Genomic DNA, 24,977 nt, shown 5'->3' with positions numbered 1-24,977 from the left:
TTCTTAAAATCTGATTCTTAAAATCACCCTTTCCTGTCACCACTGTTAACGCTAAGCCAGGAACCCTTACCAAAATAGAATCTGCAGGAAAGAATGCCAAGGAGAACAAGCAAAGAAGAGTTATATTAAAGCCCCAATCCAGACTGTGGAGAGGCCAAGATGGTCACTTTCTTGGTAAAATGGCAGCACACTCCTATCATGAGGTTAGCCACACTCTGAAGACCCGGATGTGAACATAACAGGCTGTGAACCGAGGGTCATTCCACCTTCATGGAGCCTTGCTGCTTCATGCCACATCTAGGTACCATCGAAGTTCACTCCTGGCCCACAAATGGTTGACATCTGACCCAAAGGGGGCACTATTCACTGATTCATGACATAGGAGTTTCCTGGGGGTCCAACCCAATTGTGCATGTTGGGGAAAGAAGTCTGTGATTCCATGAACAATGAAAAGGTTCAAAGTAAGATTCCCCCGCCCCCAATCTATACCTGGGAGATGGTGCAGATCATGCATCAGCAAATTCGAGCCAACTGTCAAACCTGGTCCCGGCTTGTTTTTGTTTTTGTAGATAAAGTTTTATCAGCACATGGTCAGGCTTACTGATCCATTGTAATGGCTCTCATTATATATTTTATTTTTAATCAGCAGTCCATGTCTTCTCTTTCACAGGGATAAGTCTTTGCAACAGAAACATAAACCCTGTAGAATTGGGAGTCTTTCCTATCTGGTCTTTTGGAAGCAAGTTTGGTGATCTCTAACAGAAACCCTAACTTCCTAAACTGTAGGTCATAATCCAACATAGGGTGGGGAGGGGTCACTTAGCTTTTACTAACATTGTTTTAAAAATAAATTCCTTGCATTAAGAGATAGTACAGTAGGTAAGGCACTTGTCTTGCATACAATTGACCTAGGTTTGATCCCCAGCACCCCATATGGTACCGCAAGCCTCACCAGTAGTGATCCCTTAGTACAAATTTAGGAATAAACCCTGAGCTCTGCTGGGTATAGCCCATTAAAAAATTCTTTTTGATATGTAAATATTTGCCTATTTTCTACATCCCTCTACCTGAGGCTGCAAAAACATTTTCTGGGTATGAAGGAGCCAAGATGGAGGAAGATGAAGAACATTTTTTCTAGACCACAAGGCCCCCCTCTTTCTCCCCCAGTTTCCTGACTGTCCCAGACCAGAGAAAAGGGAGCTGGGGACAGTCCAGTCTAAGAAAATTGTTTTGATGGGACAAGGATGATACTGTCCAGGAGGCACCAACTGAGGCAGGGATGGCAGCCACATGGACACTGTCCAGGGAGTGGGGACCAAAGTCCCACACACATCCCTGTGGTGGTCTCAATCCAACTTCCAACTCAACAGGATTTCTGGGATTTCAAGAATCATGTAAATAGGATCCAGCTGGCACTTGCCAAGGGCACTTTATGGAAATTAAATCACAGACCCTGGGGTTGGCTACTGTCCATCAAGATGCAGCCATGAAAGGAATCAGGGCTTTAACACATGATCAGGTGATCAGGGTTTTAACACATGTCCCATGTTCCCAGTCAATGTGCCACATGTCCCCCATTGAGCTCAGGGTGATGTGTGAAGAGTCCCATCCCTGAAGGGAAGGTTCCCCACCTAACCATCAGAAGTGGGGATGCAAGCTGAGGTGTTATCGCCTGAGATTGAAATAAACGCCAGGCAAACGAGATTTGTCGCCATTTTTGCTGTCCTTGTATTCTTGTTCCAAGCAACGCAGGAAGCCCGATTGGTCCCTCAGTCCTCACCTCAGAGAGCACTTTCTTGGAGGCATCTTGCTGGGCCATGCCAAGTCCTCTGAGATATGCCCGTTTGGCAGAACTCATCATTCATCATGGGGATGGGGAAGAGAGTGTTTTTCTGATGAAAGTCATCCCCACCTGAATCTAACTCCTGTTTGTACCCCTAACACCATCAGGAATGTAGCCATCAGCACATGGTCAGGCTTACTGATCCATTGTAAAGGCTCTCATTATATATTTTATTTTTAATCAGCAGTCCATGTCTTCTCTTTCACAGGGATAAGTCTTTGCAACAGAAACATAAACGCTGTAGAATTGGGAGTCTTTCCTATCTGGTCTTTTGGAAGTAAGTTTGGTGACATCTGACAGAAACCCTAACTTCCTAAACTGTTGGTCATAATCCAACATGGGGTGGGGGGGTCACTTAGCTTTTACTAACATTGTTTTAAAAATAAATTCCTTGCATTAAGAGATAGTACAGCAGGTAAGGCACTTGTCTTGCATACAATTGACCTAGGTTTGATCCTAGTGCTCACTGTCCACCTGGAACCTGGTGCAAGAGCAAGTAGAAGTTGGGGATCAGATGGGTGAAGACTGGGGGACCCCACATGGCACAAAATAGAGTCAGCAAAATAGAGCCAAAGATATTGGAGAGCACTGTTGTGGGACTCAGGGTAGGGGTACAAAGCGGAGTTAAGGGATGAGGGACTAGGAGACCACAGATAGAGGAAGGTGGGTTTTGGGGCTCTAGGGAGTCCCCTTTCTGGGGAACACTCAGGAGAGAGCAGAGATAGTAAGCCTCTGGAGTTCAGCCTCCCCAAACCTCAGGGTAAGTAAGGAGTGCCTTCTACATTGCTTTCACACTGTCTGACTACCTAGGGAAAGGACAGCCGGAGCTTCTCCCCACCTCACTCTTGGGGTCTCCATTGTAGGAGATGAAGAAAGAGGGGCCCAGAGAAAGAAAGCTGGAGGGGGGGCCCAGAAAGGGTGCAAAGAGAAAAGTAAAGATGAAAGAACAGAGAGCATAAGGCCTATAACTGGGCAGGGGACAGAGGTGGGAGATGGAGGGAGGCGAGAGGAGAAAAGGGGAAATGGAGAGGGGAGAAAGGGGGAGATGGAAAAGGGAGAAAAGGGGAGATAAAGAGGGTAGAAAAGGGGAGATGGAAAAGGAGAGATGGAGAGGGGAACAAAGAGGAGATGGAGAGGGGAGAAAAGGGGGAGATGGAGAGGGAAGCAAAGGGAAGATGGAGAGGGGATAGGAGGGGAGATAGAGAGGGGAGAAAAGGGGAAATAGAGAGGGGAGAAGAGGGGGAGATGGAGAGGAGAGCAAAAGGAAGATGGAGAGGGGAGAAGGGAGAGATGGAGAGGGGAGAGAAAGGGAGATGGAGAGGGGAGAAAAAGGAAGCTGGAGAGGAGGGAAAGGGAGAGATGGAGAAGAAAGAAAAGGGGAAATGGAGAAGGAAGAAAAAAGGGAAATGGTGGGGGGAAAGAGGGGAGATGGAGAGAGGAGAAAAGGGGAGATGGAAAAGGGGAGAGCGAGCCAGGAAGGAGGGGAGGCAAGAAGGGGAACTTGGCAGGGAAGCTGCGCGCTGGCAGCCTGGCGAGGCGGGGCGCACGAAGGCCCACCCAGAGGGGTTGGCCTTGGCTCGGGACCCGCCTCCCACCCCCTCTCCCGGTGCCCACGGTCCCTGCCCGCCCTCGGAAGATCGAGCGAGCGAGCAGCGAGGTTGCGGGCGAGCTGCAAGAGCCGCGCAGCAGGGCAGGGAGCGCACAGGCCGGTGCGCCCTGGCACGGAGCCCACCTAGGGGTGCGTCGCCTGGGGCCACAGGTAGGGAGTGGGCACCAGGCGTCGAAGCGCGGGACGTGGGCACCCAGGACGGCCCCCTTGGAGGGTCCCCCGGTGTCCTGAATCCCCCCAGTGGTTCTGGAGAGCTTGGAGGGTGGGGGGCGGACACCCCAACTCTCCATCTCCAGAGGTGGCATGCAGGATTCAGGACCCTGGGCATCCCAGCCATCGTCGACGTGAATGCGCCCTGGCCAGGTCCCTGGGGTTGGGGTGGGGGGAAAGAGTAAGACCAAAGCACAAGCGAATCTTAAGTGCATTCCTAGCTTCGGGGACCCCGGGGACCCCAGTTGGCTCTGGAGTCTGCCCATCTGGCCGTCTAGGAGTCCCCCAGGTCAGTGCCCCCCCCCCCGTAGGTGGCAGGGATCTGGAGGAAAGGGGGCGAAAAGCATTTGCAGATTGTGTGTGCGCAGAGTTAGCTGTGCCCAGCAAGGCTTTGCCAAGAGCTAGAGTGGGGTGGGGGACTGGCTAATTGGGTATGGGGGCCCTCACCCCACCAGGCAGTGTCCCAAGCTCTTGGGGAAGGTTGGCGGACATATGACATGCAGTTCCGTTAGGTTCGTGCAGCTTCCTTCTCTTTCTCCCTACCTCCAAAGAGAGGGGGAGCTTTCCTCCTTTCCTGGAAATAAGGGGTAAAAGAAGGGGCCATCCTGCCCCCCACCAGAGCTGTCCCCATTCCTCAAAACCTCCCTCTCCATGTGTCCGTGTGTCATGGCACCCACAGACCTCTGGTAGAGTGGCTTCTTCTCCACAACTGCCCCCCTCATACACACACACACACACACACACACACACACACACACACACACACACACACACGAAGTGAGGCCCTAATCTAATCTTAAAATAGACGTGAACCCCAAAAAGAAAATTAGATTAAAGACAACAAACAAACAAATAAGAAAAAACTCCCACCGGGGCTGGAACTGCCTGCTTTCCTCATTCAGAGAACTCAACCCATGAAAAACTAGGCACTGGAGGCAGAGGGAACTGAGCTTGGTGACCCCCCCCACCCCCAAAAATCTGGTAGCTTTGAGATTGAACTTCAGGGCCGCCCTTCCTTTTACTGACACAAGATGTGGATGCCTACAGGAAAAGGGGTTATTGGCCACTAAAAGGATCGCCTTGGGAACTTTGGGGAAATCAATTCATGAGGACCTGGGGTAGAGAAAGGGTCACCCTAACTCCAAGTTCTGGAATAGAGGGGTCTTGCAGGATCCCCAGGCATTTTGCCTGAGCTCACTCACTCTCCTGACTCAGTCTTCCCACCCTGGTCCCCATCTGAGCCCAGGTTACCCTCCTCCTGGCATGGAAGAAAGGAGGGCCTGCTCTTGCTCTCAGCTGGAGGGACCTCCCCCACACACACCCCAAGCAGCCCCAGAAAAATGGCCTCCCTCAAGCCTCAGAAATAAATCGCCAGGCAGGCTGGGAACAAAGGAAGCCTTCTCTCTCAGCAGCCAAGCCCGGGAGGGCGAGGAGTGCCCAGGGCAGAGTGGGACACAGCCTGGCTTGTCTGGTCAGGCATTGGGGTGAGCCAATCATGAGGGAGAAAGTGAGTTAGTGGGGATAGCGGACCCTCACTCCCCTCCTCAGAACCCTTGATTCCATGATTGGGGGGTGTAGTGAGCTTGGGCAACACCCCCCAAATAGAACTTACGATGGGGCTTCCAGAGACAGCAAAGTGGAAGTGATGAGAAGGGGAGGCGGGCACTGTCTGTCCCCGTCCACCGTTCTATTTGCCCAGAATTGGGAGCTACAGATATTCAGAATCTGTTGTTATTTTGTTTTGGGTGCCACAACCCAACAGTGCTTAGAAGTTACTCCTGGCTCTATACTTAGGGATCTTCCCTAAGGCAGTGTTCAGGGGACTAGATGGAATGCCACGGATGGAATCTAGATCCGCCATATGCAAGGCAGGAGCCCTGCCCCACTGTCCTCTCTCTCTGGCTCTGCTTGGAATCTGTTTTGGCCGGTGCCCGGCATGGGGACTGCTTTGGGGACCAGGACGACTCTCTTCAGCCCCCTTCAAGGGAACAGCGAGCTCGTCCCTACCACTGAGACAGGTGCCCACTGAAAACACACTGGATGAGCCTTGAAGACTTGGCATCAGCTGGGGAGCCCGCTGACATTTTCTGGCCAGGTGACCTTGGGCAAGTTGTCACCCCATGGGAAGAAGGGAGCACTGAAAAGTGCCCGTGTGCCTGTTTTATCATTTGTGCCCATCACCCTGCCCCACAGGTGCCATCCTGCTCCCTGATTTGGGGCCGTGGATTGCAGAGCAGAGAAGACAGGACCTTGACCAAGGTCACAGAGCCAGAACGTCTAGTGCGGCCCAGCAAACCTGCCCTTATGATGCCCAGGCCCAAACACTACTCCATGTTTATGCCCACAGAGAGATGAGTTGGAGGGATTGACAGATAGTGGAGTGAAAAACCTCTGGTCATTCTACCCTTCCCACACATGTCAACCACTGATGAGGTGCGCCTGGCCATCCATGTAAATCTGAAAATCAGATTTGTCCTCACAGCCTCTCATTCGGGTGTAAGCATGACCCAGGCCAAGTGCCAGTCACAGTTGACAAAGTCTTGCCCTCCATTTTTCAAAGCCCATCTGCACCCCAAAGTCCATGTCTTTGTTCTTAGAAGCAGGAGCCCTTCCCATGATCCCTTTGTGTCCATGGATCTTCTTCAGCCTGCTGTGTGCCAAATGCCCTCCCCTCCTATGTAAGCATATGAAACAGGGAGAGCCCCTGAATTGCTTCACACCCAAAACAGGAAGGAAGATAATTTGCAGGCTTCAGAATAATTTTGTTTTCCCGGAATCAAGTTCTGGCCAGAGTGCGGTGGGCAGAGAACAATGACCTTGAAACTGCCTCTGGTTACAGAAAACATTGGGGACCCCTTACAGTCAGATAAGCCTGGCCTGTGGCACTCCTCCATAGGCTCCCCCAAGGAGTCCAGTAATCCATTTTGTCCCTTCTCTGAAGGTCATTGGGAGGTGGAAGTACCAGAGCACGTGAGAGGGGGAAAAGCTCAGAGCCCCGAAATTATGGATCCCAGGAAATATTCCTTCATGCACTAGATAAACATCTAGCACTTGTCTTTATGGTTTTAGTTTTTGGGTCACGCCTGGTGATGGTAGTAATCCGTTCGGTGATCATATGCAGCCCTGGGGATGGTACCAGGGTTTCCTATATGCAAAATATGTATCAACCTCTGGAGTTCTCTCTCTGCACCCTACCCCCCAGAACCTGCCTTTCCAAGTTCACCCGAAGACCTCAAGGGCTAGGGTTAGGGACTGGGGGGTAGACGAATCAACAGGAAGGCAGCTGGTGGCAGAGATGAGGGTTGCCTGGCATAGATGGTAGGTGTGAAGACAAACTGTGAGATTTCAGCAGACTTTGACTATGTTAAACAGAAGGAGTAGGAACACTAAATATTGTTCCCAGGATGCTCTTATCAACGCGGCAATAAGAAGCGATTATAGAGCCAGGGTGTTTTGCTCATATGATTCTGTTGTATTTGTGCCAGAGCTTAGGAAACCTGTCACCAGTCTGTCCTTGAACAGGTGAGGAGAAGAAAAAGAGGGAGACGAGGTGGTCACTGTAGGACCCTTGTGTCACATCTACAGCCCTGGAGTTGGCCCAATGCGTCACACTGTCTTACAGCAGTCCTTGCCTTGCTGTCCATTGGAGGAGCTGAGCCTTGGAAGCTCATTTCCATCCAGTCTAGCTTCTTAACTTTGCTGCTGGTAGTGAGATGAGGGAAACTGAGGCAGAGGGTTGCCTTTGTGTGCACAGTCCCTCATCTGCCAAGTTGCAGATGGGAGATTAGTGGTCCAAGGCCCTCCATGCCCGCATGCCCCATTCATTTATATTTTATTTTGTGTTGGTTTTTGTTTTGTATTGGGGCGCACCTGGCAATGCTCAGGGGTTGCTCCTCCGTTTGCACTCAGAAATCATTCCTGGCCTGGCTGTGCTTGGGGACCCTCTGGAATGCCGATGATGGAACCTGGGGTGACCATGTGCAAGGCAAGCATACTACCCCCTGTGTTACACTCCAGCCCTAATGCCTTATTCATTTGGACCCTCATCATCCCTGAGTATGAATGTTGTGCAACCAGCCACGTGACCCTGATTCTCAGGTGGCCGCCTGCCTCCCCCAGCATCTCCTCATGCTGTCACTGCACTGGGAGTCGCAGGAGTGGCCGCCGGAAACATCAGTTCCGTTTACCATGATCTGACATGACCTAGAGTGGCATCCGATTTGATGCGAGTCGCCTGCGGCGAATGGCCTTCTATTTTTATATTTCTCACAAATTGGAAATTACAAGGATCTTGCGATCCATAGGCTGAGGTGGTTGGAGAGCGAGGGCAGAAGGGGTTAGTAAACTGGGTGGAAAGGGCCACATCAGGGGGCCTGGGATTTGAACCATGAAAGAGACCCCCCACTTGCAGGCCTCGGTGGGACGAAGGACACAGAGGTGGCTGGTGGAGGCAGGAGTTGGCAGCAGCCTCAGCCGCGGGCCCCCAAGCCTGCCCATCTCTCAGCTGTGTGGTGCCACACTCCAGCTCCTGAGCAAGCAGAGCTGTAGGCCAAGGGCCTTTGAAGGTCAAAGATGGCCTGAGAGGCAGAAACAGGGTCAGCAGGTGGCTCGCCTGGCCTCATTGCTGTGGAGTGCGGCCGGCTATGTGCGCTGACTTTCACTCTCAGCATCTCAGTATTACTGAGACTGTTCTGGGTCTGTTTCTCTCTCCTGGGCATCCAAATTGACTTTACAGTTTTTTTGGGGGGGAGCCCCTATGGATGTTTCTTCTCTTGATCTGTGGGAAGTGATCCAGGCGTGGGAAACAGGGCCCCGCTAGCCAGGGGAACAGGTCTCTTCAAACAATCAGATACTTTTTCCCCTCTTTCAAACTCATTTTCTCAAAGAGAAGACCCGAACAGTGTGTGGCAAATCTGGTGAGAACTATTATATACGCATGGAGACATTCCTATATATGTACCATGTACACATGGGCTCACATACATGCACACACATCCACTGACCACGTACATGCAAGCACACATGTAAACAAGCACTTTGAACATGCAACATGCATTTACACGTTTGTGTAGAATTTCACCAAGGATCTCATCCCCTAAAGTCGACCGCCATGCTGGGAGACCCATGTGGACATGATATTACTATTCAATCATCAACACATTTATCTTTTGGATGGGAAAATTGATATCCCACCGGACATTCCTCCGTGGTCCCTGGGACTCAGCTTTGCAAATCTTGGATCCTAGTTCTCTGTGGAGCCTTTCGAGTAGGAGCCAGCTGGCCAGGTCTGTGATGGGCAGAGTGTGGGGAAGATGTGGGGGGTCAGCATTGAAGTTGTGGAGATTTTAGGAGCAGAGAATAGGTATCATGTCCAACCTCCCCGAAGCACAGACCAGACCTTTTCATTGCCACATTGTTAGGCAGAGCTCTAGTCTACTTGTGCTGGGGATGGGACAAGGGGCAGTGTCTAGCCTTGGGGACAGCAGAACTCACAGGCATGTGCTAATCTAGATGGGTTAGAGCCAATGCACTTGTGGTTCCTCCTGAGGTTGTGGGAAGGGTCTGTGGCCTACTCAGGTAAGTCAAGAGTGGTAGAGACTCAGCCTAGGTGTTTCTGGCCCCTCTGGAGGGGCTTTGTCATTCTAAGTCGTGTCCAGTTGTAGGAGAGAATCAATGGGTAGGCTTTGGGGGAACAAGATCCCCTCCACCTGGCACTCCTCACCTCCTTTCTGCCCTCTAGCCATTGTTCTGCTGAAGGGTTTGCAAGTATCATCTTTTGAAGTGCTAAGGGGACAGAGGACCTGAGAGTTTCCTAGGTCCCTGGATTAAGTGACCACGCCAACACCAAAGTCCACCAAGTATGGGGGTGTTCTGGGTACAGGCCTGAGTTCACAGGATTGGGGCTGTCAGCGCAGTGCTCAGTCATGTGTGCAAAACCCTGAGTTGGGGACTCACTCGCTGGGGGGCATAGTCGAGTTTGAACCCAGTTTCTGTGCATGCAAATGGTATTAGACACAGACCCCCAGATCCCCCTTGTGCACTGGTCCCACCACCAGATCTCCTGCTGCCTGCAGTTAGAGAATGAACAAGTGGGCTTGGGGCCAAGGGTTAGGGACCAGGGAACAGGGGAAAGAGAACGAGGACCAGGAATTAGGGACTAGGGCCAAGGGTCAGGGAACATATAACAGGAACAGAGACCAGGATTCATCCTGAACCTGATGTATGTCTGATGTGTGGAGCTGGGTGTGTGTGTGTGTGTGTGTGTGTGTGTGTGTGTGTGTGTGTGTGTGTGTGTGTGTGTTGATAGTTTGCCCAGCCAGGTGCTGCCCAACCTGCGGGCACAGACCAGCCATTCTGAGCTCTGCGTGTCACATGTGGCAGGCAGCACAGGAACCTCTCCAAAGAAACTGATGCCCAGAGGTACACTTGGTTACCCAAGGTGGTTCTGGTAGGGGAAGACATGCAGAACCAGAGGACCTAGTCCGGCCAGCCTGGGAAAAAATGGGAGCCACCAATTGTCCTGCCTGGAAGGACTGCCTTGGAGAACTTCATTTTCTCAGTGCAGAGAGAGATGCAGACCCTGGCCAGGAGGCTCCTGGGGCTGCGATCCAAGCAGGAGAAGGGGCACTGCACACCCCCACTTCCTCTCCTGTTCCCCCAGAATGGCCTCCCTGAGACTAATGACCGGCACGACGAGTGCCTTTGTGTACAGGGCAACGAACACCTCTTATGCCAGAGCAGATGTGGCAGGTAATTATGCTGTGGGTATGTAATGAAACGCCAGCCCCAGAGGACTTCAGCACGTCTCAGGCTGGCGGTGGCCCAGCCGCAATGCCAGGTCATTTGGCTGCACCAACTCAGACCCCCATGCCCAGTTCTGGAGCCAGGCAGGACACCCCCCTCTCCAGAGGGGCCAGCAGTGGCTCTTTGGAGCTGCTAGCCCCAAGGCTTTGGGGGTCTTCATGACCACCACATGAGGACCAGCCTGTGAGACTCGCAGCCCTGCTGTATGCCAGGCTTGGATCTAGGTCCTGGACTCGCTCCTCTATTGTTTCAGGTCTTTGAGGGGTACAGGATCCCCAGTTTAAGCCCTTAATAGTAGATCATGTCAGCTGGTGGCCAGTACCTAGCAAGTGTGCCTCCTCTGTTGATGATAGTGTGGCCCCTGGCAGTGAGAAGTTATGGGGAGTGAATAGTTGAGGGTGGTGTGTGCTGAGGGAAGGGGGCTCTAAACCACCCACAACTACTGGTTTTGGGGACAGCCAGACATCCCCTTGGGCTTGTGACCTTGGGCATCCACATTGCTGTCTCTGAATCCCTGTTGGCACACCTGTAATTGGATGCCAGCAAGCTATAATGGGGCTGGGTTCCCTAATTTATTCAAGCCCTGAACCCAGGGGCCCTATATATCCCTCCCCTGTCTGAAAGTCCCTTTCAGAGGCAATTTAGTATGAGGACAGAGTTCCCCAAAGGAAGCTTCTAGATCTTGTGAATTCAAAGTACCCCTCCAACCCCTGGTCCATCTGCAGAAGCTCCCGGCCCAGCCACCTGAGTCCTGGCCCTCGAGTACCATCTCTTGGGGGTGCGAGATGAGGGAGGGAGAGAGAGATTGAGCCAGAGAAAGTCAAGAAAACCCACTCATTTCAGATCGGGCTGGGATTCAGGTGGGTAAACTGAGGCACTCGGGGCAGGGTGCTAGGACCCAGACCCAGAGCTCCTCCCCTATGCCAGTGCTCACTCGCTGCCCCACGTCAGCCCGGCCCCGCTGCTGAGAAATTATTCACCAGAGTTGGTGGAAGGACGCTGGTTGCCGTGACGACGGAGCCTGTGTCCTCGGGAGATAATGGCGTTGCACAAGGCAGAGTGATGTGTGCTGAATGCTGATTCGGGAGCAGCATGCACAGGGGGACTGTATCTGGGGCCTGAGCTTCCCAGGGAAAGCAGGCTGAGGGTGGCAAGCGGAATCAGTGACAGGGCCTGCCATTGGACTCTGTCATAGGTAATCCTCCTTCCTGCACTTCTGGAGATGGTCAGGGACAGAGGGATCTGTCTGGGACAGAGGAATCCACTTCCCCCATCCCCAGGGTGCACAATCAGGGTGTAGCTGGACTTGCAGACTATCAGGGTGTAGCTGGACTTGCAGATTTGCAGACTGACTCCCTCAGCTTAGGTAGGGCTGGGGTAGGAAACAATAACCCCTCACTTAGAGGAACAGAGAGACGGGGTGATAGTTCAGCAGGTAACTGTAAATATCAACCTGAGGGGCATAATTGCTGCCTCCCTTCTGCCTTCCTGGCTGGATGGTGCTAGCTGGTCAGGTTCCCTCATCTTTCTGAGCCTCAAGGAAGCCAACCAGATCAGCCTCCTGGGAAAGCTGCAAGGGAAAGTCTTCAGCACCCGGGCAGAGATGATTCACAGCCACAATGGCCACTAATCAAGCAGGAGTGTCCAAGGAGTTGGTCCCTTCCCAGCCTTGTGTCAGCTTGGAATTTGTGTGTCAGAGTGGGTCTGGCTCAAAAGAGACAGGCAAGAGAAATAACAGACTCTTAATTTCAGGCTAGGGAAGAGCAGTCGATCAAATGAATAGTCCCGTTCACTGAAAATATGCATCAATATTGTGCCTTTGGAAAGTGGGACCGAGGGACCTGGAAGTCAGTGAGCTCCCAGATTCCAGGCATAGCCCCCCCAGGGGAAACTGTGTCTTCTCTGTGGGAGCATTGTTGCCCCTCGCTGCCAGCATTTCAGCAAAATGAGTTCTCTCAAGCACAGCTGGTGGGGGAGATTTATTCCCCCTCCTTGGGGATCAGAGAGCTTGGGGTTAACACTACGAGAAACCCCAAAGTGCCTCATTTGAATTCTGGCAGAGAGGGGATCTGAGCTGGCAGACAATCTCAGGTTCCTTTCAGGAAGCAGAAAGCCCAGCAGAAAGCTGGGCTCAGGGCTCAGGCCTGGGCTTGATTCCGAAGCAATGGCAGTGGGCAGGGAGCCTGGTATAGCCGGGAGGCAAGCCACCATTTTGTGGTTTCTGCAAACCTGTCTGAGCAGATTCACCCCCCACCGTGAGGGGCTCCCTGGACACCCCCTCAAAGGGAGGGCAGCTTGGTCTGCTGCTGCAGCTGCTAGGGGCCGGATGGGCAGGCTCGAAAGGTACCTAGAGGCTCTTTCAGTAGTTAAAGACAGTGACATTTCACAGGGGGTTGAAGCGTGGAGCTGATGGCAGGATTCCTGCACATATCTGCTTTGCAATAATGTTTAATGAACGGTGTGTGCTGTGATTTGGATTTCAGCAGCCTGTCCCAGTGGCACTGCTTGTCCCTCATATTGATTACCTATAGGTTAAGATAACTGTGACATTCTACCCAGAGTGGCTGCCCATCCCTCCTCACTCTCTAAAGGGCAAACAATACTACTAGTGTGATTCAGGTAACTCATTATAATTTCTACCAGGGAACAAGAGTATGTTATCCCAGCCTCTGTGTTCACCCCATTCCGTCATTACCCTGTTAGTTCTCCTAGTAACCTTCTAAAGAGCTAGAAGCAACTCTGGCATGTCAGAGCCCCACGCTCCGAAATGAGGATCTGGTGAGATATGGGTCTGGAAGCAAATGCTGATGCAGGAAATAATCCATACAATGAAAAGGTACAAGAAGGAGTTCAGGAAATCCAGCACTGAAGCAAAGAATTCCATCACAGAAGCCTTCAGCTCCTAAGAAGGAAAGCAATTTAGTGGAGGAAGACCGAAGAATGAGCGCCTGCCTTCCTTGGACCCCTGCTTTTATTGACAAGAATCAGGCCCCACCCCTAGGGTGGGAGAGGAATACCAAGGAGGGAATAATTCCAATAAACCAGATCACACTAGATTACACCTTAGGGTGGAGAATGACTTGATTAGGGTAGGACCAGTAATCCAACAATTTACCTACCCAAACTCGGCTCAAATCCAGGTCAGCTGCGTACAAGGCAAATATTCAATCCCCTATACTATTGATCCTACACCCCTAAAGCTTCCTTGGGGAGCAAAAGGAATGACAGATGCATAGACTGGGTGAGCACACCTGAGAGGCTCTGAAAAATATAAACAACTCAGGGGCCCTGAGCAATAATATATGAGGAGGGCACTTGCATTGCAAGCAACTAACCCATATTCTATCCCTGGCATCCCATATGGTCCCCGAGCACTACCAGAAGTAATTCCTGAGTGCAGAGCCAGGAGCAACCCCTGAACATTGCCAGGTGTGCCTCCCCCCCCAAAAATAAAATATAAAACCAGCTCTCACTCATGGGAAGTATTGGAACCTCCTGGTCCACCCTGAGACCACCATGAAAATACCATCCTCTTTTTTCTTCTTCTCTCAACCTAGAGCCATGCCCCAATAGACAACAGTAGAATTGATTGTTTTCTAAATATAAAGCTGTGATGCCCAAAGCATAACTTATTCATCTATGTTTCCCCTTTATTTTCGGGGAGCCCAGACCTTGGGGGTACTCAGAATTGACTCATAAGCACAAGTAGGCCCTGGATAATTAGCTCAGGACCCCACACTTGCCCTGAACCTCATGCCAAATCTTTTCTCCGCCACAATCCCTAGTCATCATGTCAGGAGGCCCCAGTACATGTGGGTGACCTGTAGGGTTGAGCTCTGGCCCACACGTTTGTTCATAGCTTCACTGCCCAAGTCATGCTCTGAAAGGGCTTTGCTAAGCATGAGGCTTAAAAATTCTTCCCCTGACACACGAGTCCAGCTGTGAGGTCCATCCCTCTGGGAAGAGGAAGAAGACCTCATCCCAGAAGACATGTCTCTTCTCCAGTCCCAGGAACTGCATTGGTACCAGGTAGAACAGGAGGACTCAGACAAGAAAAGGGGAGTCCATGAGGCTGGGCAGGTGGGGGACAGGATGATCATTCTGGCACGGCCTGGTATGAATGGGGGACTCTTCCCAAAATGAGCATTTCCACATCCTGAGAAAGCATCACTCTCTGCATATTAGGGTTTGTGGGTTCAGTGGCCTTCAGGAGTTCTGTTTGTGGTCCTTGCTCCTTCTTCCTGTGACCTTTGATCTTTGATCCTGTGACCTGAGATCTTTGGGGTTTGGTCTGGACAGGTTGACCCAGCCTGGGAGTGCTGAAGAGGGAAGCACTTGTATCCCATTCATACCCCTGGTCGTGTTTGCTTGGATCCAGCTAGTTCCCACATAGACGTCCTGCCCCTTCCTTCCCACTCCGGACTCCAGCGACTCCTTCTGGTCTGCTCAGAGGTGAGAACCCCCACTGGCCAAAGATAGGGCACAGAACCTGAGTCACAGGCTCCCCCCCAGACTCAGCCTTCTCCTGTGGTCCCCCAAGGTCCTCAGCAAAGTGAGGAGTGGAGGACCTTCTCAGGAGGGGCAGTAGTCCTCAGGTTGACTCAAAGCAAATGCAGCCACCCTCCACTATGGGGGTCAGGGGACAAGTGTCCGGGCTCCAATCTATCTCCAGCTTGGACTCCCCCAGCCTCCGGATTCTCATTGCTGACATATAAATGTAATCCCATAGTGTTCTTCTGGACCAAGAGAGAATCTCAGGATCACTGAAAGGAGCAGCATAGTCCCTTCTCTAATCCACCTCCTTCTCTCCTCCCTGTGTTCCCCTCCCTCCTCCCTCCTTCCTCTTCTCTACTCAACCTCTCTTCTCTTTCCTCTGTTCACCTTCCTCCTCCTCCCTCCTTCCTCCTTTGTTTATCCTACCTCTTTCTCTCCTCTCCTCTTCCTTCTCCTTCCTTCTTCTTCCCTTTTCTGCTTATCCTCCCTCCACTCATTCTTCCCTCCTTTCATTCTCCATTCTTCCTCTTCTGCTTATCCTACCTCCTCTGCTCCTTCCTCCTCTCCTCATCCTTTTTCCTTCTCTCCTTATCTTCATCCCATCATCCTCCAATCCCTCCTCTCTGTCTCCCCCCACTTCCCTCCCCTCTCCCATTCCTTCTTCACCCTCCTTCCTACCTTCATTCTTTCCTTCCTCTCACCTACCTTCTTTTTTACCTTCCCTCCCTCATTCCTTCTTTCCTTCCTTCTTTTCCTCCTTTTCTCCTTCTTTCCAATTCAATTTCACTTTGCCCCTCATTTCCTCCTTTGTCTCTTGCCTCCTCCAAGCATCCCTCTTCCTCACCCTACCTCTGTGTTGCTCCATTTTTCTTCACTCTTCAGTCCTGGCTTTTCCTTCCAGACTTGTCCAGAGTAGCCATATGTCTTTCTCAAGCCTATGACTGCTTCATGCATGGGGACTCCTGATCCCTACGTGAATTGGGGTGTACAGAACACATTGTACTGTCCTAGAAGCTGGGCGCTCTGCCCACACCAGCCCACTGAGGTTTTGTGCAGCTTGTCACCTTCTTTCTGCACCTACATTAGTGTTCTGAGTGGTGTACGCCCCTTTCCTGAAGGAGAGACTTCCAAAACAGCCTGTGAAAGAGGAGGGAAATGATTTCAACACAGGTAGTCTCTTATTATGGTGGACATCTCTCTCTCTCTCTCTCTCTCTCTCTCTCTCTCTCTCTCTCTCTCTCTCAATTCTGTCTGCTTTTGCCCTTCTCTATTCCAGCTGACTCCCCCTCCTGCCCTGCTGGTGTCCTCTATGGCCAGAAGGAGCAGTAAGGAGCCCATCATGGCATCCATATGCCCCAGTGCCCAGTACCTTGGGTGCCCGTTTCACTTCCTGAGTCCCAGGTTCCAAATCAGTTCAATGCAGGGTCTGAGCTGGAACATAAGCAGCTTGATGGGGCTCTGGGGGTGACCCTGTCTGTGTCTGCCCTTGCACTCCTGCTCTGCTACTGATGGAGATAAGTAGACCTATCCCTCCTGGTGCCTTTCCCTGCAGCACTCTCCCCATGGGTACTGTCCCTTTTCTGACCTTGTATAGATCTGGGGTCCCAACCTTTAGGCTTATATTATCTTTGGGCCCATTGGCTTCAGCAGCTATGGCTGGCAGCTACTGTGACCCACCTCCAGCTTTGCAAGAATTTAGCAGTAGCAGGACTAAACATCATTTGGGGTGGGGGACACTCTCAGGCAGGGTTCAGGAGATCCACCCTGTTTAGATGTCTCAGTGCTAGGTAGGGCCCCAGAATGCTTCACTGCTTAGACACTGTGTTATTGGGGACTGGCATGCATCAGTATGGTGGGGGGGGAATCCATGTGTTGCTGGGGATTTGATCAGGCAGACACCTCTGGACCTCTGGACCAGACTGGCACCCTCACCCTGACTGGCACCCTCACCCCCCCACACATAGCTGGCATGGCCGTTGGCTCTCCAGCATTGTTGTGGGGCTAAGATTTGCTCCCTTGGACCTGAAACTGCCCAAAGGGGAAGACAACGAGGGACCAGAATAGATGTCAGGGGTCTGCTGGTGCCAACAAACCAAGGAGGAGGCTGTAAGTCAGAGTCTAAGCCGAGCCTTGCAGAAGGAAGGACGCAAGGGACAGGAGGATGGGAAGGAAAGACATGGTCCATAAAGGATAGAGAAGGAAACTGAACCATGGAGAAAAGAAGGGATAACATGGCCGACAGTGCAGGGAAGGAAATTTGGCATGGGAGGAGAAGTGCACGGTGGGATGGTCATCTGACTCTGGACTTCCAGAGTCCCTGACTCATTCCTGACAGCCTCTAGAAAGCCTGCAAATGTGCTGTGCATAGTGAGGTACCTTCTGCTGCCCACACAGGCCACGCTGGATGTGGAATGAAACTGGGGTGTCCGAGGCCTCACTGTCACACACTGTGCTTGATGCGTTGGCCCGGGGGCCCTGGGAAGTGGCTCAGCTCAGGCCCTTGGGCTCATGTTGGCTCCCAGGCTCCTGCTACTCTATCCCATGCTCATGGGACCAGCTGGCCTGCCAGTGCCTCTGTGTGTCTCTGCAAGGAGCAGCAGAGATTGTTCCTGTAGCATGGTGGAAGGCCACTCTCATCACCCCAAGGCTGGAATTTGGGGGTTTTGGAGTCAGACCTCCACAGAGAGGAGAATAGAGTAATTAGAATATGCATACAGTAGCTATCTGACTCTGGTTCTCTCTCTTTCCCTTCCTCTCTCTCTTTCTCTCTCACTCTCTCTCTCTCTCTCTCTCTCTCTCTCTCACACACACACACACACACACACACACACACGCATGTATGCATGCACATGCCCCCTTGCTAGGAGACAGATTCCTGGCTCATCACTTTCACTTCCCCCTGGCTCAGTTTACCCATCAGTAAGATGGGGTGTAATCGTAGTGAGTTGGGGGCATAAGGTCTTGGGAGCAGCCCCCTCTGCATTTAGGCAAATCTGCCCACTCGGCAGCCTCCCATCTCTCAGAGCCGTTCCCGTTCATCTCTTTCTTGGTGACTACTCAGATCTGCCGGCAGCTTGAATGAGACATCTCCTGAGCTTGGGTCCCCTCCAATAGCTTCTGGGGCTGGAGCGGAGCTTTCTCTCTGGTTGTTGAGGTGGTCTGTCTGCTGTTGTCACAATTCTGTTATTGAAGATGCCCCCCAAATCAGCCTTCTGGGTGGGGAGGAGGGAGATTTGGGACATTGGTGATGGGAATGTTGCACTGGTGATGGGTGGTGTTCTTTACATGACTGAAACCCAAATACAATCATGTATGTAATAAAGTTGGTTAAATAAAATAAATAAATAAAAACAAACAAACAAAAAAATCAGCCCTCCAGGCCCTCAGAGGCCATATACAGAAAAGACTATGGAGCATACATGGCTCCTCCTGACCCTGCCAGCCACAGAAGGTAGGCATGACCAATCCCAGAGTTGAACCTTGGACTGTCACCCACAGACAGTGAGATCCTGAGAGCTCGGATAGGCTCCCAAATCTCTCTGAGTCTCAGTGCCACCGTCTACAAAATGGGGCAAATAATCCCTGGGGCTTTGATGTACCAACTCTCACTGGGCTAGATCTGCTAGTTTCAGGCTGTGGCAGTCTCCTTGTGAGCCCCAGGGAACAGGACTTGTGATGGAAGGATGTACCTGAGTGTCATGGTGATCAAGGACCTGCAGGCCCAGGGAGACACTCAGTGGGTTGAGCAGATTTTGAGTAGAGCAGTCCTGGATTCCAGTTCTGGTCCCTGAGCACTGCTGGGAGGAGTCCCCAAGTACCAGCAGATGTGGCCCTCAACCAAGCAAGATTTCTAACCTGGCTTTCTGTCACTCCTGGGCACTGGCCTGTGAATAGGTTGAGGCAGTTGATGGGAAGAGGAGAGTCAATCTGCAAGGCTACTTTCATCTCTCAGGACTGCATGATGGGCTAGGAGTCAGGAGGAGGGGAGATGGCTATAGCATTCATAGGCTGTGTGACTTGATGCCAGCCATCAGCCCTCTCTGGGCCATTTTCTTCCTTTATAATCTGCCTACCTAAACCAGGTTTATCTGTGTGGCTGAGAGCGAGTGTGAATACAGAAGGAAGCCAGTTAGCCACAACCTGACCTAAAAACCTCACTGGCCCAGGGCCCTTGGATCCGGGCTGCCATTTACAAAGGCCCCCACACTTTTCATTTTGCCTGCAACTTGCTCCTGGCCTAGACCAAGCTCAGGCCTCTAAGTTCTGAACCCCTTCTCTATCGGTCCCTTCATCTTGACCTTGGCCCAAAGCCCCCCCACCTCCACCTGGACCATTGGCCCCTCCACTAACCTTCACGGATCGGCAGCTCAGCTTGTCCTTGACGCGTCTCACGTTCCTGCTGCAATTTGCAATCACAAAGCATGTCCCTGGCTATTCATCTCTTTAAATGACCAGCCAGGCTGCTATTTATTGAGGGACTTCCTGTGTGGCAGGCCCACTCTCAGCCCTGTCTGCGCTTTTGGACTTCCCTTCCGCTTCACAACCCTCCTGGAAAGGATGAAGGGCCAGGTTTCTGGGTGAAGGAACTGAGATCCCACAAGCACAAAAAAGTAGCCCAAGTCACATGGGGATTAGAACCAAGCTCTGTAGGAGAAGGGAAGGTGGGGGTTTGGGAGAGGGTACCTGCTTCTTAGGGGGTTTTGTGAAAATGTAGCTTTGTACACTGGGGAGTCTAGAGCAAGGGCTTCTCTCCTGCATGCATTTTTTATTTTGTTTTGATTTGGGGGCCACACCTGGTGATGCTCAGGGGTTACCCCTGGCTATGTGCTCAGAAATCACTCCTGGCTTGGGGGACCAAAGAGGACACCGGGGGTTCGAACCACGATTTGTCCTAGACTAGCACTGGCAAGGCAGACACCTTACTGCTTGCGCCACCGCTCCGGTCCCTCTCCTGCATGCATTTTGTGGGGTTTGTTTATTTGTTTTTATTTGGGGTAAGCCACACCCAGCGGTGCTCAAGGTTTACTTCTGCTCAGGAATCACTCCTGGAAGGCTCGGGGAACCATATAAGATGCAGGGATCAATCCAGGTCAGCCTTGTGCAAAGTAAATCCTCTCCCCACTCTACTATATCGCTCTGGCTTCTCTTGCATGTGTTTTTATTTTTGGAATCACACCTGGAGGGCCCGGAGAGATAGCACAGCGGCGTTTGCCTTGCAAGCAGCCGATTCAGGACCAAAGGTGGTTGGTTCGAATCCCGGTGTCCCATATGGTCCCCCGTGCCTGCCAGGAGCTATTTCTGAGCAGACAGCCAGGAGTAACCCCTGAGCACCGCCGGGTGTGGCCCAAAAACCAAAAAAAAAAAAAAAAAAGGAATCACACCTGGAGGTGTTCAGAGCTTACTCCTGGTTCTGAGTTCAGGGATCAGCAGAGCTCTGTATGCAGTGCTAAGAATGGAACCCAGGCCAGTCATGTGCAAAGCAAGTGTTCTCTACTTAACCTCTCTCACTGTCCCCACGCTGCATTCCTTTTTGTTGGGGGGCTGGGCCACATCCAGTGGCACTCAGGAATTACTCCTGGCTCTATGCTCAGAAATTACTCCTGGCAGACTTGGGGGAGCATATGGGATGGCAGAAATTGGATTCAGGTTGGCCAAGTGCAAGGCAAATGCCTTAACCACTGTACTATCATTCCACCCTCCACTTCTACCCTTACACATTTCTAACAAACTTCTAGGTTGTCTACTTTGGCCAGACCCCAAATCACTAGTATCTGAAACTCCCTTAAAGAGACCCCTGGCTAGCCTGCTCTATCAGACTATCAAGGGAGCCCTGAGGCAGGACGCAGCCAGATGTTGCCACACCTGTGCCATGCCAGGGGCACCATAGGTGCTGCCTCCAAGTCAGAACCTCTCCCCGGATAAGTCTGGGCAAATGCCCGAGAAAACTTGTCCCATAGCTGGAACCTTGCCTCCCCCACCCCTCACACACACACCCAAAGTGATGATAAGAAACATGTTGTTTCCCCTGGAAGGAAGCCAAACCCGATATGAATAATTTTTTTTTCCCTTGAACTGCAGAGTTTCACAAAGAAAGCAAAGCGAGGCGAGAGTGATTGCCGTCTGCAGCCAGGCTCTATAATTTCTATAATTGCAGAACCAGAGCGTAACAAAGCCAATGCATGCACAGCATCATGGGAAGGTGCGGGGGGGGGGGGCCCCCCACTTCTGGCTCCCACGCTGAGAGGCTGAGAGAGACTCCCACTCCAATTTCTAGTCCTGGGCATTGGTGGCCTCACACTCCGGTTCTGGCCTTTAGTCTCTACCTAGGTCTGACCCCTCTCAAAACTGTGATGATGCAGTGAAAAAGGGGGAGTCTAACACATAATGTCTCCCCCAGGCTACCCTGTCCCAGGCTGGGCTGTCAATGGATAGTTCTGGGCAGGACCCTTATGTATCTCCTTATGTACCCCTTCTACCATTGGTGCCCTCCTCAACTCACCCTACCTCCTTCCTGGATGCTTAGCTCTCTTTTGTTTGGTTGATTATTTGTTTTGGGGCCACACGCAGCAGTGACCAGGGGTTACTCCTGGCTCTGAGCTTAGAAATCACTACTGGCGGTTCAGGGGACCATATGGGATGCTAGGGATTGAACCCTGGTTGGCCACATGCAAGGCTAACACCCTACCCACTGTGCTATCACTTTTGAATGCCTGCCTCTTAGCTAGACTCCTCACGTCTTCTCTACAACCTTTCTGGGAAGCCGTGTATGGCCAATGGAGGGAGATCTAAGTGTCTTCCCCACACCTCTCCAACAACCTTGAGAAATAAAGGCTGAACTCCTGGCCTGGACTCAGAGGCCCAGTCCTGCTGGCCTTTGTGGATGCTCAAACAATCCCACACCTTCTTGACTCAGGGCCTTTGAACATGCTGTCACTCGTGTGAGCCTGTCCCCCAGCAAGTCACTGTTTGGGATCTTAATTCAAACTGAAAGTCACTTTTGTTTGGGCCAAACCAAAGCAGCTCCAGGGCCATGTAGGAGCTTGTGTTCTTGGCTTTCTCCCACTCGGGGTTTGACATACCCACACCTTCTGCTTGCTCTGCCCCCGTGGTCACCGAATGCATATCTTGAGAAGTTGGGTTCATCAAAATGAGCTCACTACTTCCTGCCTCCACTTCTCCTGAACACTGTCCTTAGAGTCTGAGGGAACCACCTTCTCCCACATAGGCCTGATCACAGGATCACCCCACCCCATCTCTGTAGAGTTGGTCCTGAAGTGTGTCCAGACCTGGTGTCCAGAGTCCTTCCCAGGCAAACTGCCCAGCTTCAAACTCCTCTGGAGAAGAGTATTTCTTCTTCTTTAGCCTTATGAGCTCCTGTTCAGCCTTCAAACCTCCACTCAAATGTCCCTTCAAGTGGAATACTTCCTGTGGCTGAGCTTCACATTCCTCCTTGGCCCTGTCTTACTCAGGCAGCATCAGAGCAAGGAGAGGGAGGGTCTTGGGGGAGTCTAGATCCCATAGGCGGTGCTATTTCTTCTCTTAATTATATCTTAGCTGGGTCAGGGACCTTGTCTGTATGCAAAAGAGGCCCCCAACTGAATCTTCTTGTTTATGTATGTTGGATTTGGTGCAGGAAGCAGGGTGTTATACCCAGAACAGTGCTCCACTCAGGAACTACTTGCTGGGTGGAGAAAGCAAGAAAGGAGCATGAGCGAATGCAGATTGCTAGGCCCATGCCCTGTGCTCTGGGATCTCCTTACTTCTTTGCACACAGCTTTGGTGGGCTCAAGGCATGGGGGCTTTTGATGCATTGGGGGAGCACTGCAGAATGTACTCCCATGAGGAAGAGCCAGATCTTACCAAAGTGGATGGGGGTCCTTCCTCCTGCTGCCTGTTCCCTCACAGGCAGATCTGCTGGGGGTGGGAGGATCAGGGACACGTGGGTACAAGTTTGCTGTTCCCAGAACCCTGTCCCACACTGCATGCACTCTGCCACCACAATCCAAGTAGACTGTTGGGGGAGAGGCAGGCAATCTTGGTCTGTGATGCTATGATCTTTGCCAGCTACTTCCTTGCAGTGAGGGAGATGACAGGTGAGCAAATGGCTGTCTGGTACCCCAGTTCTGTGATGTTCTGCCTGCAAGTAAGAGCATCAGAGGCGGCTTCTGCAAGCAGCTGAGCCCCTGGTTTTCTCAATTTGCAACTCACTGTCTAGATGTTTACGAATTATATTTTCCTAATGGCAGAACATTACTGGGTGTTAAGATTAATCACACCAACATCACATGCACAATGACTGTTGATGTTTGTGTTATGGATCTTATTCCTGGCCACTAAAAGCACATCTCTCGTTGGGCTTTGGCAAGTGCTAGAAGATGCTGAATGCCTCCTTAGCAAACCTCCTGGGTGCTTGCATGGGCAAAGGCATGACGGAGCACTACCTGTCAGCCACAAAGATAGTCAGCAGCCACAGCTGTGCCCAAGCCAGAGCCTGCTCTGCCTTTCCACATGCTTCCATGATACATATGACCACCATGACCTTGACTTCCAGCTGGGGATAAGGAACTATGATGCTCCCACTTTGTACATGAAACCCTTTAGTTCATGTTTCCTGCCCAGAACTAGTTGTGTGGCAAGAATGTGCGTCCATCCAAGTTATTAGTGTGCAGCTGGCCCGGTTCTGGGTTGTCTAGCTCAGCACCTTGCAATTCCAAAGCCAAATCTTTGGCATGGTCATGAGGCTCTTTGTAGAATTGCCTCCTGTCAGTGCTAAACAGGAGCTTGCTTTCCTTAGTCTGAAAACGTCCTCTCCTGGCTAAGCTCTGGAGCAGACAGTGTGCCCAGTCCTATGTGTAGCATGAAGATGTTCTCCAAGTCCTCATGGAGAAGACCAGGGAACCAGAATTCTCCCAACCTCAACCAAGCTTCATCCTGACCCACTCACCCGCCATCTTGCCTGCCCACTGGGTTGCGCTAAGCTGCTCTCTGACACTTTCATGCTTTTGGGGATCCTGTGTGGCCCAGGGCTTAGCTCTAGCTTCCAAACTCTCGGGGTGATTTTGGAGTTTGAGTTGAGTCTTCATGGTAGTCAAATAGTCCATCCGGAGTAGAGGTGGAAGGAAGAAAACTAGAAGTTTTATCTGCACAGCCGCCATCCATCAAGCTTCTAGAGAGTGTGGCCAAGTGCTAGGAGGCTGCACGCAGAGAGTGGCAATAGAAATGGCAGTCTCTGAGCCAGTGTTTGCAAAAATAGGACTTACTTATTGCTGCGGTGAGCATGGTGCCATCTAGACCAGGGAGCTCAGCAGTCTTTAGAAAACTCAGGATTGCAACGTGGAATGTCTTCTAGATTCTCTCTGTTGTTGGACTCTGGTTTCTTCTTCCACAGCAGAGCACTGTCTCTGAGATTTGAGTCCAGTGTGGGCAACAGAAGGCTATTGCCTATATGTCCCCAAGTTTCAGGGGGAAGGGCCTTGTTCTCAGTCCTCTGTCCCCACCCAGGAGAAACTTGGTGTGATTGGCCTGACTAGGTCATCAGAGCATTAAGAGCCAATGCAGCACACATGGAAACTAGCTAAAGGCATTATGATTTTATTTGTTTGTGTTTTGCTTTTGGGTCATACCTGGTATTGCTTAGGGCTTACTCCTGGCTCTGCACTCAGTAATTACTTCTGGAGGTTTCTGGGGACCATATGGGATATCAGGAATTGAACCTACGTAGGCCACATGCAAGGCAAGTGCCTGACCTGATATGCTATCACTCTGGCTTAAGGGCGTTGTGGATTTGCCAGCAAATGGCTGAGCCCCTCAAAGGCATTTTCTTTATCCACCCATTCCCCAAGTAACCCCTGTTTCTCAGTTCCACTCTCTACCCGCACACCCTGGCCAGCCATGGAGCCCATCCTTCCAAGGGATCAAGGCTGGGATCCAGATGTCCTGCTTGAATTCAGGGGTTTGGGATGGTGTCAGACCCAGACTAGGTGCAGGGGACATCCAGGATGTGCTTTGGGATGACCC

The 24,977-nt window shown here is 51.6% G+C and overlaps 1 protein-coding gene across 1 annotated transcript in view; it reads left to right on the top strand.

The window, feature by feature from the left end:
- The first annotated feature begins 3,503 nt into the window (after window positions 1-3,503).
- SLC6A1 (solute carrier family 6 member 1) overlaps window positions 3,504-24,977 on the top strand; it is a 40,290-nt gene continuing 18,816 nt past the window's right edge. Inside the window, exon 1 of the mRNA XM_049766282.1 lies at window positions 3,504-3,602. The gene's annotated coding sequence lies outside the window, so the exon portion shown is untranslated. The remainder of the gene's footprint in view (window positions 3,603-24,977) is intronic.

Source organism: Suncus etruscus, chromosome 20 (genome assembly GCF_024139225.1).
Source record: "Suncus etruscus isolate mSunEtr1 chromosome 20, mSunEtr1.pri.cur, whole genome shotgun sequence".
Lineage (NCBI taxonomy): Eukaryota > Metazoa > Chordata > Mammalia > Eulipotyphla > Soricidae > Suncus > Suncus etruscus.
This window is presented reverse-complemented; position numbering and strand designations above follow the sequence as displayed.